This window comes from Stegodyphus dumicola, chromosome 7 (genome assembly GCF_044657685.1).
Source record: "Stegodyphus dumicola isolate Sdum_Otavi_A_Nest chromosome 7, ASM4465768v1".
NCBI lineage: Eukaryota > Metazoa > Arthropoda > Arachnida > Araneae > Eresidae > Stegodyphus > Stegodyphus dumicola.
Genome location: NC_140774.1, coordinates 169,453,946 through 169,466,279, shown reverse-complemented (window position 1 = coordinate 169,466,279; position 12,334 = coordinate 169,453,946).

Sequence of the window (12,334 nt, the reverse complement as noted above, 5' to 3'; positions counted from 1 at the left end):
GTTTTAGGTACGGTTTCATAAAAAAGTTATTATATTCAGAAATGACGCATTTATGCCTAAGTGATATTTCTTCGCTCTTATAAATCCATTTCCATTATTCTATATAATTATATCCATTATTTCCGTTATTCTACATTTCCATTATTCTACATAAGCGTTTGAATACTTTAATTTTTTATGAAGACAGACATAGCGTATTTTGTTAAAAACATAAACATTAAAATTTAACAAAACATAGCAGTTTATTCAAACTAAAATAAGAACATATGATACATGGCAAGGAAAATAAGCATTATAATATACTTCACAAATGCGATTTCATTGAAAAGATGGAATAATTACAGATGATAAAATAAGAAGTATTTTACATATCATTTTCACAAGTTTATCCTTTTTCACTTGATAACGTATTCATTACTATGGGAAGCACGTAGAAGATATTCGTACTGTACGATGCTCACATTTAGCAATTTGCATCTATGTAAACCTAAATATCGATAAAGTAAAAATAAATTGCTAAACCTATGAAGGGATAATAACACTTCTGAACACCCATTCAGCTATTTCTGTCAGTTCATTGAAAGAATTATGTCCACGAAGGAATATTTTCAGAATATTCAAATATCAATGTTGATTTCTTATAAACCATGCTTTGACAAGACAGCGGAAAATATGCCATCATCATATTTGAAATGAACCTGAAGAAACATGATTAAGAAATGTACAGTCGTTGCACATGCTTCGAATACATATCTTATAAATATGATGGAAGGCATACTAGAAATCATTATGCTTTTTCAGTTTCAATGACTTTGTTACCTTGAACTCATAATAGATTCATCTTCTACAATAAACAACACATAATTAGAACTTCACGTGCGACTCTTATGGTTCTTGAAGAAACTTCACCAAGAGTCCCATTGTTAACAGCGGCAATAAGTAATCCTCATGATGATGATGGTAACCTTTAAAGATATAAAATGCTTCAGACGAACCTAGTAGAAAAGACACCATGATAATGAAAATGCAGAAAAGGTTTATAATACTTCTTGTAGCAAGCATTTCGCAAACTGAAAGAAGAATCTCGACAGCGAAGAAGTCAACTCGAAGATGATTGCCAAGTTACCGAATACATTAAGTTCCGGTGAAATGATGGCTTATATACTACATTCACAGAGTAAAATTAATAACGAAGGAAGGCTTATTCTAATCGGAACGTGAGTAACTGTGAAGGTTGAGTGAGGATGAAATCGGAATTCCGGCTGCACATTTTAATCCTTCCGATGACTATTTCCGAACAAACTGTTTCACAGATAAAATCACGGAAGGTTTTAATAGCTTGTTTCAAAGCAGCTTAACTTTGTTTCCGAATTTTTCCCTCAAGTATTCGTGACTTAAATTTCGCTGTTAACAGTAAATCTCATGTAACCAAATTATCGAACAGATTTAAAGTAATTTAAAATAAGAATTCCGATTACTCTGATAATCAATTAACTGCGGGTTAAAATATCATATATAACTACAGAATTATAAGCTAATATTTACTGGCATAAATAACCTACCAGATGTTTATATTTTTTTCCCTTTAAAAGTTACGTTTTCACATTATTTTGTAATGCATCTGAATTAATCTGTATAATTCTATTTTCTTATGATCATTTTTGTACTGTAAGTGTTTAAACTGGATCAAATATAAACATATGCTTGCATATATGAGAAATTAGCATTCCTTTCCATTCGCTCTTGAAAGCGAAACAAACGTCATTAACCGAATTGACTTCATTTCTTATAATAAGAAGAATTAGTTCGTAGTTTTCAGGAATTATACTCATAGTTAAGCTGTTTATAACGGAATTGATGTTCGCATATTAAGCGGTATGACTTCAATACATTTTTAGACTTAGTTTTGAAAACGAGTGTCGTAAATTATTTGATATTTTGTTATATTTTCTATTACATTTATAAAAATATTGGCGTTATTCTTGCAGTTACAGATCTTGCAGTTACAGAATAACAGCAATAAAATAATGATCTAATTTTTGAATTAATGCATAGCTTTAAATGTAATAAGGTATTTTCTTTCTCCTTTCTGGATTCCTCCATGACGTATTAGAAGCATATTCGACGCGAATTCGAGAGGTTCAAAGTTCGAGTCCCGGCGAGGTCACCGCACATTTTTCACGTTTCCTGCTTCAAAATAACCCAATGATTCTACAATTGCTGCCAAAATTAAAAGGTGATCGACGAAATTTCGTCACCACCAGGATTTGATAACTGGGTCCCTTCATCCCCAGTCGGCGTTTAAAAAAAAAATATATATAGTACATAAGGTTTTTTTCCTCACTCCTTTCCGCATGCCTTCGAGGTGTAACTGGAAGCATACGACGCGTATTCAGGAGGTCTAGGGTTCGAGTCCCGGCGAAGGCACTGTAATTTTTTTCACGTTTCCTGCTTCAAAATAACCAAATAACTCTACAAAGTAAATAACGTATTTTGTTATTTCTTATAAAATATTTAGTCATTAAAGTATAATTTGAGGTAACATATTTTAAATATATATAGGATTACTGAGTTACATTTTTATCCACGAGTAGTAATAGAAGGAGAAGGAAAAAAAAAGAAAACCAAAGTTCAAATATTTAGCTACTAAATTTAAAAAAAAAATCTTTATGATTGATGGTTTTATGTGTTTTGAATTTCCCAGTCTTAGGTAACTGTTCAGATAAAATTTAACATCTAAATTATTAAAGCTCTTTTCTCTGATCAAGGAAGTATGAAATATTTATAACACGGATTTATTAAGTCGGAATTATTTATCCTTCTGAATTATAACAAGAAAGTATGAAATTTTTATAACACCTGATTTAATATATCTCAATTATGTAAGAAATTTTTGGAATTGTAGTGTTTATAAATTGCAGAGGAAGTTGAAGTTAGTATCTAATTTATTAGACATATTATCTACAGTGAAAATCATTTAAAAATTTTGCAACTGTTATTTATTTAACTATTGAATTTCGACCTTATTTTCAGAATTTCGTGCATTTGGTTTAAAAAAGTGACGATAATTTATTTTACAAGACAGATGCTGGATAAATGTGAAAACTAGTAGGATTTTATTTTCAACTGATTTAAACTATCGTAACCTTGTTGTATCGCATGCAGAAAGAAATACATTATTCCTTAAAATGTCAAAATTGTAATTCATAGACATATTTAGCGAAAGAAATCTAATACCACTCCTTTGCTTTTCAGATTATTTTTATTTTTATTATTACTTATATTTTAACACCATCATTGCTTTTCTGAAATGTTACAAGTCAGTACATTTTTTATTCATAAATTTGATAAGCTTCATCTTCACTTTACAGAAGTCATTTTCTGTTCTTAAATTTAAACTCAATGTATATTTTAGGTTTCATTTTTTAAATAATTGCTAATGAAATGCTGCTGTCCCTTTAAAAATGCCTTTGTTTCTTTCTTTCGCAAAAAATTGTTGGCGAATTCCACATAGGTTTCTTTGTAGAGATAATTGGATTTTTCTCCTTATAATTCATTCATTTTTGTAATTGTTAAAAAATATTTAAATCTAGTACAAATATCGATGAAGCATGCCTGTATTTATCTTTTTAAACTTTCAAGCGAAGAGCCTTTAAAAACACGCCTAAGGATTCTTGCCTTTGATATTTAATAGTTCATTATTTAGCGAGTTTGTTGTCTTAATCACTATTTTCTATGTTTGTGGATTAGTGTTTTTACTGAAAGAATTCATTTAATTATCTAGAGAAGTCATGCATTTTAAATGCAACTAAACATACAGTATTTATCTGTAAAAAGACCCGTCGAACATAAGACCCTTTTCACAATTTAGAATATATATTAAGGGGAAAATATTTCTGAATATTTACCTTGTCTTGCGGTAATTTTGGGAAAGAAAATCTTAGTACTTTTTTCCCTCTCCTTCTGAATTTCCAAGAAATAACGGTGAAGTCCCATTTCAGCCTTTCCTAGTTTAAATTTTCTGGAGGTGACAAATCGCACAAGTTCAAGCTTTCCTTTTTTTCTCAGCAAGTACTTCGGATAAGAAAAGAATAATTAAAAAAAAATGGTAAAAAATTTAGATATTTAGATGTTTCAGATCATACATTACGCCAAAAGGGGTGTTTTTCTTAGCATTTTGTGTGTTACTATTATTTATTAAATACCATGTTCTTCGCACTTAAACCATAACATTCAATTCAACAGCAATATCGCAAAATAATTTTAAAATGAGCCTATCTTTAGAATTTCCGATACGAAGTCTCGCGCTGGAGATAAAAATGTTTTATTTTTTCGTACAGTGTTGCCAATCCTCGCTTTGAAATCTATGAGTTTGTTAATCAAAAATTCGTTAAAGTGGGACATAATAATAAATTAAATTCCAGATTCCAAATTAAGTGTTCCAGATGCCCATATTCGGTGGAGGATTAGGTTATTCAAATTTTGATGGCTCTAGGGACCGTTGCTTTATCACCGTTGCTTTTAAAAATTAATCAACAAAATTATGAATTTGTTTTTATTACAAAAATATATTAATGAATTTCGTCAATTTTTGGAGAATTACATTTTCAATTTAGATACAATTTTGTTAGTTCTAGCCTCAAAAGTAGTCAAATTTTGTTTTCATTTAAATTACAGAATTCACAAAATATTTTACCAATGAGTATTTCTTAAAAATCAACGTTGTCATATGTAAAGTTAACTATAACACAGTTATAAATCAAGTTTTTAAGAAATCATGTTTACTGTAATACATATCACAAATATATGAAAATTAATACTTTATCCAACATTGTCTGAATGTTTAGATAAAGCATTAATATCTAAACATTGTCTGAATGTTTAGATAAAGCATTAATATCGAAACATTATCTGAATGTTTAGGTAAAACACCAATGTCAAAAATTAAGGAGCAAAAGGTGATTGAGGCATCATTTCATACGTATTTCAATCATGCACTTTTCCGTCAAAATTTTTATTTAAAGTTGGCTCTGAATAGAAAGGCTGAAATGAGACAATTTAAAAAAAGTCTCAACACATTATTTTCGATTACTCTCAAAGAAATTCGTATCTACATAACACGTGTCAAAAATAACATTTTTTGCATATATCCATGCTTTTCCATTAATGTTTAATTATTATTAAATTTATTTTGCTGTGCACCAGCTCAGCATATTTAATAGTTCTTTTATTATACACACACACACACACACATATATATATATAAGCCTATATTCTGTTACAAATTTTTGGATATGGCCAAAAACAGTTTTATCTAATATTTTTCATGGATTGTTTATTCAATAATTATAATCAACATTTCTGTTTTTTTTACTAACTGTTTTCTTCTCATATCTCCTGCAGATAATACGGTTGCCTATTAAGTACGTTCCACAAAAAATATACTTTCAACTTTTATTTAAGCAATAATAGTGTAATATTTCTTAATTAAGGAAAGAAAATTAAACAAAAAATGGTGGGTGGAAAGAGAGAATACGCGTTTTTCTCTCTTACCTCCTTTTCTGCTTTCAGTTTTTTTCTTTTACATCTTGTACTGCCAGGTATTAGATCTGCCAGTTTAACAGAGAACATTATAATAAGTAGAATAATTGTATTTTGTATTATAACAGGAGTTCTCACCCAAAGGAAAATTCGCGTTAGAAGGTTTTCATAATTTCAGGAGGTGAGAATCCGGTCAAATATTTATTTAACTGTTAAGCATTTAATTTTAGATTATGAATATATATATATATATATATATATATATATATATATATAAACTATTCAAATTTTAGTGCTTATCAACGTTTTCTACATTTTTGTTATTTAATTTCTGATATACATAAAATAATCTAAATCATAGTAAATATATACATGTATTTTTAGAATTTTGAAAAGGAGGGCGGATGGATGATTTTATAGGGATGGTGAAAGGAGGGCATGCAGCAAAATAGGTGGAAAACCACTCTATATAAGGGAACGGATACTCTATTCTATAGCATGAAGCAGATGAACGGTTAACGAAACTAATACATTTACATGAAAATATGTAAATAAAAAATTTGGTCTGTAGTTGTGTAGGTCAAAACACATTTAAAGTATGTTACGGTCCGTACTGATTTCTTTCCTTACTAAAAAACATACTTTAAACTTTTAAATTTCTTCTTGTTGCTTCAGTACATTTGATCATCAATACGCCTGTTTTCAAACATTATTTCTAGTCCTTTGTTTGGTGTCTTTCACACACATTCTTTAATACTGTACTTATCTAGAAAAATGGCTAATTTTTCCCTTTGCATAAACCTTCTTCATCTGAATGTGTTATTTTTAGTAGAAGTTTCTTAGATTGTTTCACGCCTGATGTTTACATGTCACTGCCTATCATTAAAAGCTTGCAGATGAAAGACACTTAAATAATAAAAAGTAAATTTATCAACAATAATTAATTTCAGTGTGAAGTATGAAACCTATATATATATATATATATATATATATACGAGTATATATATAAAGAATAAAGTACGTGTGTTTTTCCTTTAATCTATCGTCGCCAAACTTTCTACGATTCTTTTCTGAGATGTCGACGTCCAATTTCTTAAAAAAAAAAAAAAAAAAAAAAAAAAAAAAAAAAAAAAAAAGTAGCTAAAATCATTATTAATTAAAAACTCTGAAAAACGAGAATTTTCCCTCTCATTTTCAACAGTCTCGCAAGATGAAAATCTGCTTTATTTCGAAAGCTGTTGCCACTGCTCGCTTTCAAATCATAGAGTTTGTTAATAAAAATTTCGAAGTTTTACGATGAAATAAAAATAGCGTTGCCAAATATTAAATACATTATTCCCGATTCAAAAAAATCGTGGGAAGCCATTTCGGCTCTCATTTTTCCAAGTGGCAACAGTGTCGGCGATTGGGGATGAAAATGCTTTATTTCGAAAATTATTTCTATTCCTCGCTTTCAAATCGTAGAGTTTGTTAATCAAAAATTTGTAAATTTTACAAAATCTATACATATCAAGAAGGATGTCTGTTTGTGTGTTTGTTCGTTTGTGTTATTGATTTCTGATCAATTATGATAATATTTTTTCTACATTTAATCGACTAAAATTGAATATAAATGAAATATTCGATGGAAGTTGAGCTTTTATGACCATTTGATTAGAAAGACGAAAATCATTAAAAATTGCATTCCATGTTGCTGATATAATGAGAGAGAATTAGCTTATTTTTCTATCTAAATTTTTTATGTGAGTTCCATATTGCATCAGACTGAAAAATATATCACTAATGAATCGTATTTTTGTATCGTTGTTAGAGAATGATTAGAGCGGTACCGTTCTCTCTGTTGTTATATGCATTACTCTCAATTTAACTTCTGACATCGGTTTCTTCCGCTAGTAACATATAAAATGTAACAAGTATGATAAAAAAAATTGTGGAATATTGAATTGTATCATCACCATATATAAACGGATTGTCACCATTTTAATATGCCGAACAGCGGAAACCTTTAAAACTTCAAATATAATACTCTATATATATCTATATACGGAAGTTCTAAAATATCTGGTAGATATGTAAATGCAAGCAGAGGGGCTGAAATAAACAGACTTTGTATATGCGAAAATAACACATGTAAGAGCTGGCAAGATATGGACTAAAATAGATATAGACAACAGGTAAATAAGAAAGGTGTTTCATTATTATTTGCGTGTTCCGCCCTAGGGCATCACATGGAAGAGAGAGATGGAGGATTTTCTAAGGGAAGCTGTTTCGTATTAACTCTTTCGCATCGAAGTCGCCCCAGACGCCCGAGCATTCAGAAATTGGCTGGACGCCCGAAACGTCTCAATAATTTCCTACCCAGTGCTTTCTCCCATCACGTTACTGCATTACTCATTGCTTTCAGGTGTTGTTAAATCACATGTCAATCATTCTTTTGAAGCTACTAAAAGTAGCTTCCTTGTTTCCTTTGTTCCTTCCTTTCCTTTGTTTACTGTCAGTGTTTAGCTTTTGATGCCCGAAGTTGCAATCCCGTCCCAAGGGGGAACTTCACACAGTGTCAAAACGTCGAAGAAAGAAGTTCTCGCTTTACTTAAGTAAGGCTATTGTTAGCGCTGTAGTATTCAACTTGTCATGGGGGAAGGAAAAGCATTCCAGGAGAAATTCTTAGATACGGGCGTTTTCGATGTTTGGGGAATTGAGATTTTGCCCTCTCTCGATGCGAAAGAGTTAACACGTTACACATGTGGAAAACTACAAAAACGCCCGCGCAGCGAGCCCTTTCGCGGGATTCGAACATTAAATCGAACTACCAGTGTTCAGGGACTTTACCGCTCGGCCGATGGTGGGCCTAGAAAGACAGCTAAGTCAAAAGAAACAGTCTAATAACTTAGGGTTTTAAAATAGACACCCGAAAGCTCACCCAATAACAGTAAGAGAAGATTTACGTGATCGATGAATGCGATCCCATGCTCGGACATTTAGCTGTTCGGTAACTGTATACTCGGAAATCTTTCTACGTGCATCCTCTGAGTAGCTGCTATACTATCGTTTACAAGCCCATAAATAAATGTATGTCAGTAAGCTTTGTCTTGGTTTTGCATTGCATGCTACCTAAACACCCCACGTGGAAAAATGATTTGCATCACTAGATAGGACTGGCCTTTATCACCAGGACGTGAAATTTTCTCATATACATGGTACATTTGCTTATTTAAGACCCCTCTAACTTTCTTTATAATTCTGTCAGATATTGTACGTAGATTTGCCATATACGTATATATCTACATGGAAAATGCTGTTAACCCTTTCCGTCACGTTACTTTTTAAATTTGGAGTTTTGATGAAGAGAAAAGGTAGGCAGTCAAATTAAGCGTAGAAGAGTACACAAATAAAATTTTGTGAAGATAGCACTTATCGTTTTACTTATGTGGGTGAGCCCAAAGTGGGCACACTGATTGAATAGAGCTTCAAGAAAAGCGCTGAAACGAGCATTGTTGTCAATGAACTGACCGATGAGATGCGGAGAAACAAAGAATACAGACTTTTAGTTGTCCTAGATTATCGGTGAGCCCTGTCTGGGTACACCTAAGGTTCACTGTTTGATTTTAGCCAAGATTTCAAGGTAAAAATTTAAAACTAATATAGAATAAGGTAATTAGCATACAGCCAAAAACATAACATAGAAATTTCTTTTCAAACAGTTCCTTTTATACCCTAAAAAAATCTGGAAATCTTTGAAAAATGAGGGTCTTAAAAACTAAACATGGCTAAAATATATATGGACTGGTTTGTGTTGAGTTGCCATCTACTATGAATAAAGATGGTTCAGAGTAACCTATAAATCCTTTTTCATTCAATTTTTCTGTGCGTACAGAAGGAAATTGTTTAGGTGTGTCTAGACCGGACACACTGTGCGGCAAAAGGTTAATGATTCTTTCTAATTCAAAGAATGCCAAAATATACTTTTTCATTCAAGTTAATATGTAATTTCACATTTTCAAAAAACATATTTAATATTACAGCGTACTTTTAGACTTGTAATTAAACCTTAAGTTAGCACAACTCTGCTTTTAGTAATGTAATGTAATTTTATCGTTTCATATTCAATATTTGAAAATTTCGTTTTTAGGGAACGTAATTTTAGCATCTCAAAGAAACATCTGAAAACTGCGTTTTGGAGAACATAATTTTAGCACCTCAGATGAAATTTTTAAAACTTCGTTTGTTCGAAAAATGTATTTAAAATATATCATTGAAAAGAAAACAAAAGTAACAAAGTTCACAAAAATTTAACAACTAATGCATATTTATTCAAAATGAGATGCAGAAATAATTACATTTGGCGTAGAAGCTAAGAATTATAAACACTACTTGACATCACAACTACAATAGTAGAGTAAAATAATTAATTGTTGCTTAGAGATAATTACAGATTATCGCTAAATGGTAGAATATGAATTACGTTACACATCATTTTTATCATTGTGTACCATAAAAAAATATTCATGCAGCATTTTTGACATAATGCTGAAGGCACTTATGTATGACGCGTAAAGCTATGATTTGTACACATTTTCATACATTAAAAATACTACAAATGAAATTTTTTGCTGGTAAAGAAACTTCAGAAATAATTAAAGTAATGAGACTCATTTTTCTAAATATTCATTTAGTAACTGCTGACAAGAACTAAAGGAATGGACTGGCAAATGATAATACTTTTCACATAAACTGCAGATTGAGTGGCACTTGTCTCAGAAACTGCAAATTCAATGGCACTTGTCTCACAACAGCAATTTTAAGATTGTTAACCCCTTAACTGCCGCGGGCGTATATATACGCCTTGCTCAGCCGATACGTTAACTGCCCCAGATGCGCAGCCGATGCGTTAACTTTGCGAATAATTTTAGGTGTAGCAGCGCAAAGCAAATGATAGCAGTTTGGATATATACGCCTGGGGCAGTTAACGCATCGGCTGAGCAAGGCGTATATATACGCCCGCGGCAGTTAAGGGGTTAAAGATGCAGAGATTCTTGAGCATTCGCTTGTCTGGACTCACATTGCTCAAAACCTTGTTATCACACTTATTCAACTGAAAGTATGCATACTTTATTCCAAAGTCAAATCAAGTTAATATGATCGGCTGCGTACCACAAATAAGAATAAACTGTTCTATGATATAGAATGCACAGAATTCATCACAGTGTATTTTTTGGAAGTAGGAGAAGTGAAAAATGAGCAACGCCTTCGCCGGCAATCGAACCACCGACCTCTGGAATACGTGCCCAGCGTGCAGACTACTACACCATGAAGACACACTAAGAAGGTGGGAGAAATACCTTATAACAGACGTATTACGTTTCCTTAAAAATCACTAAAATTTATGCATCAAATCAGTATGGGTCCTGAAGGACTTTCGCAACAATTCCCATTGCTAAAAGCGGTAACAAGAAGTCTTCGTGATTATGATGGTTCCCTTTTGCAAAGAGATAAAAGGCATCAGACGAATCCATAAGAAACGATATCATTACCTTGCAAATGAAAAGGAATCCCACACTGCTTCTTCTGGTAAACATTTTGCAAGATGAGAGGTTATCCAGAAGCTATTCAATATGTTCCACTGCTTGGAAAGAATGGCTTATTTATACTTCATTTACTATTAAAAACAAGAATTACTGAGAAGTGTTCTAAGATCGCTTTATTATCAAGGTTGAGCGAAGAGAGAAAGCGGATTTCCGGCTGCATCTTACAATCTGTTAAGTACTTCCGAAAAAGCCGCTTCAGTGACGAATTAAGGGAAAATACTGGTGATTTTCTTTTTATTATCTTAAAGAATCTTCACTTTCTTTTAAAGACTTTTCCTATCATAAGTTTTTTAAAATCCAAATTTATCCTCGTAGAGCCTAAAATAAAATTTGCAGATTATCTTGGAATAATGTCCCTGATTAAAATATTATATTAAAAATTAGTAAAATAGTTATTTCCGGAAGTGAAACTTATGTTTATGTTAGAATTGTTTTTCATAATATTGGATATACTTATGGTGCGGGTTATAAATGTAGTTATTCTACAGGGTGTTTATAAAGTCCCGGACCCATTTTGATGTTTAATAACTCATAAAATAATAAATATAGATTAAAATTAATAACATAAATGGTTAGACAGACTCAAAAATTTTCATGGCCCCTGTCAATGAACTTCCACGTGTGCCCCCTTCGTCGCACGGAGAATATCAAGTTGATATTCAATTTCACGCCAGGTAACGGCAAGCATGTCGCCATCCACAGAGGCTATTGCGGTTGTAATTCTGGCTGGTGACACTCTCCTCCTGTAAACGTTGTCCTTTACAAATCCCCAAAGGAAACGTCCAGCGGCGTTATATCAGGTGATCTGGGTGGCCAAGGAATTGGACCTCCTCGCCCAATACATCTTCCTGTAAAATGGTCATTCAAAGAACTACGAACGATGGTATCGCAATGAGGTGGTGCACCATCTTGTTGCAAAAAGACATGTGGCTGAAGCTCTTCTAGTTGTGGAAATACGAAGTTTTTCAGCATGTCTAAGTATACGACTGATGAGACCGTCTTTTCTGTAAAAAATAAAGGCCCAATGACTCCGTCGTGCATTAGTCCACACCACACATTAACCTTTGGGGAATCCCTTTGTGCCTCACGGTATTCATGGCGGTTTTCAGATCCCCATATGCGCACATTATGGCGATTAACAATGCTAAAAACAAAAGAGAGAAAAATGCAATTAATAAGCAGACGATATTTAGAAAAGTACAGATATT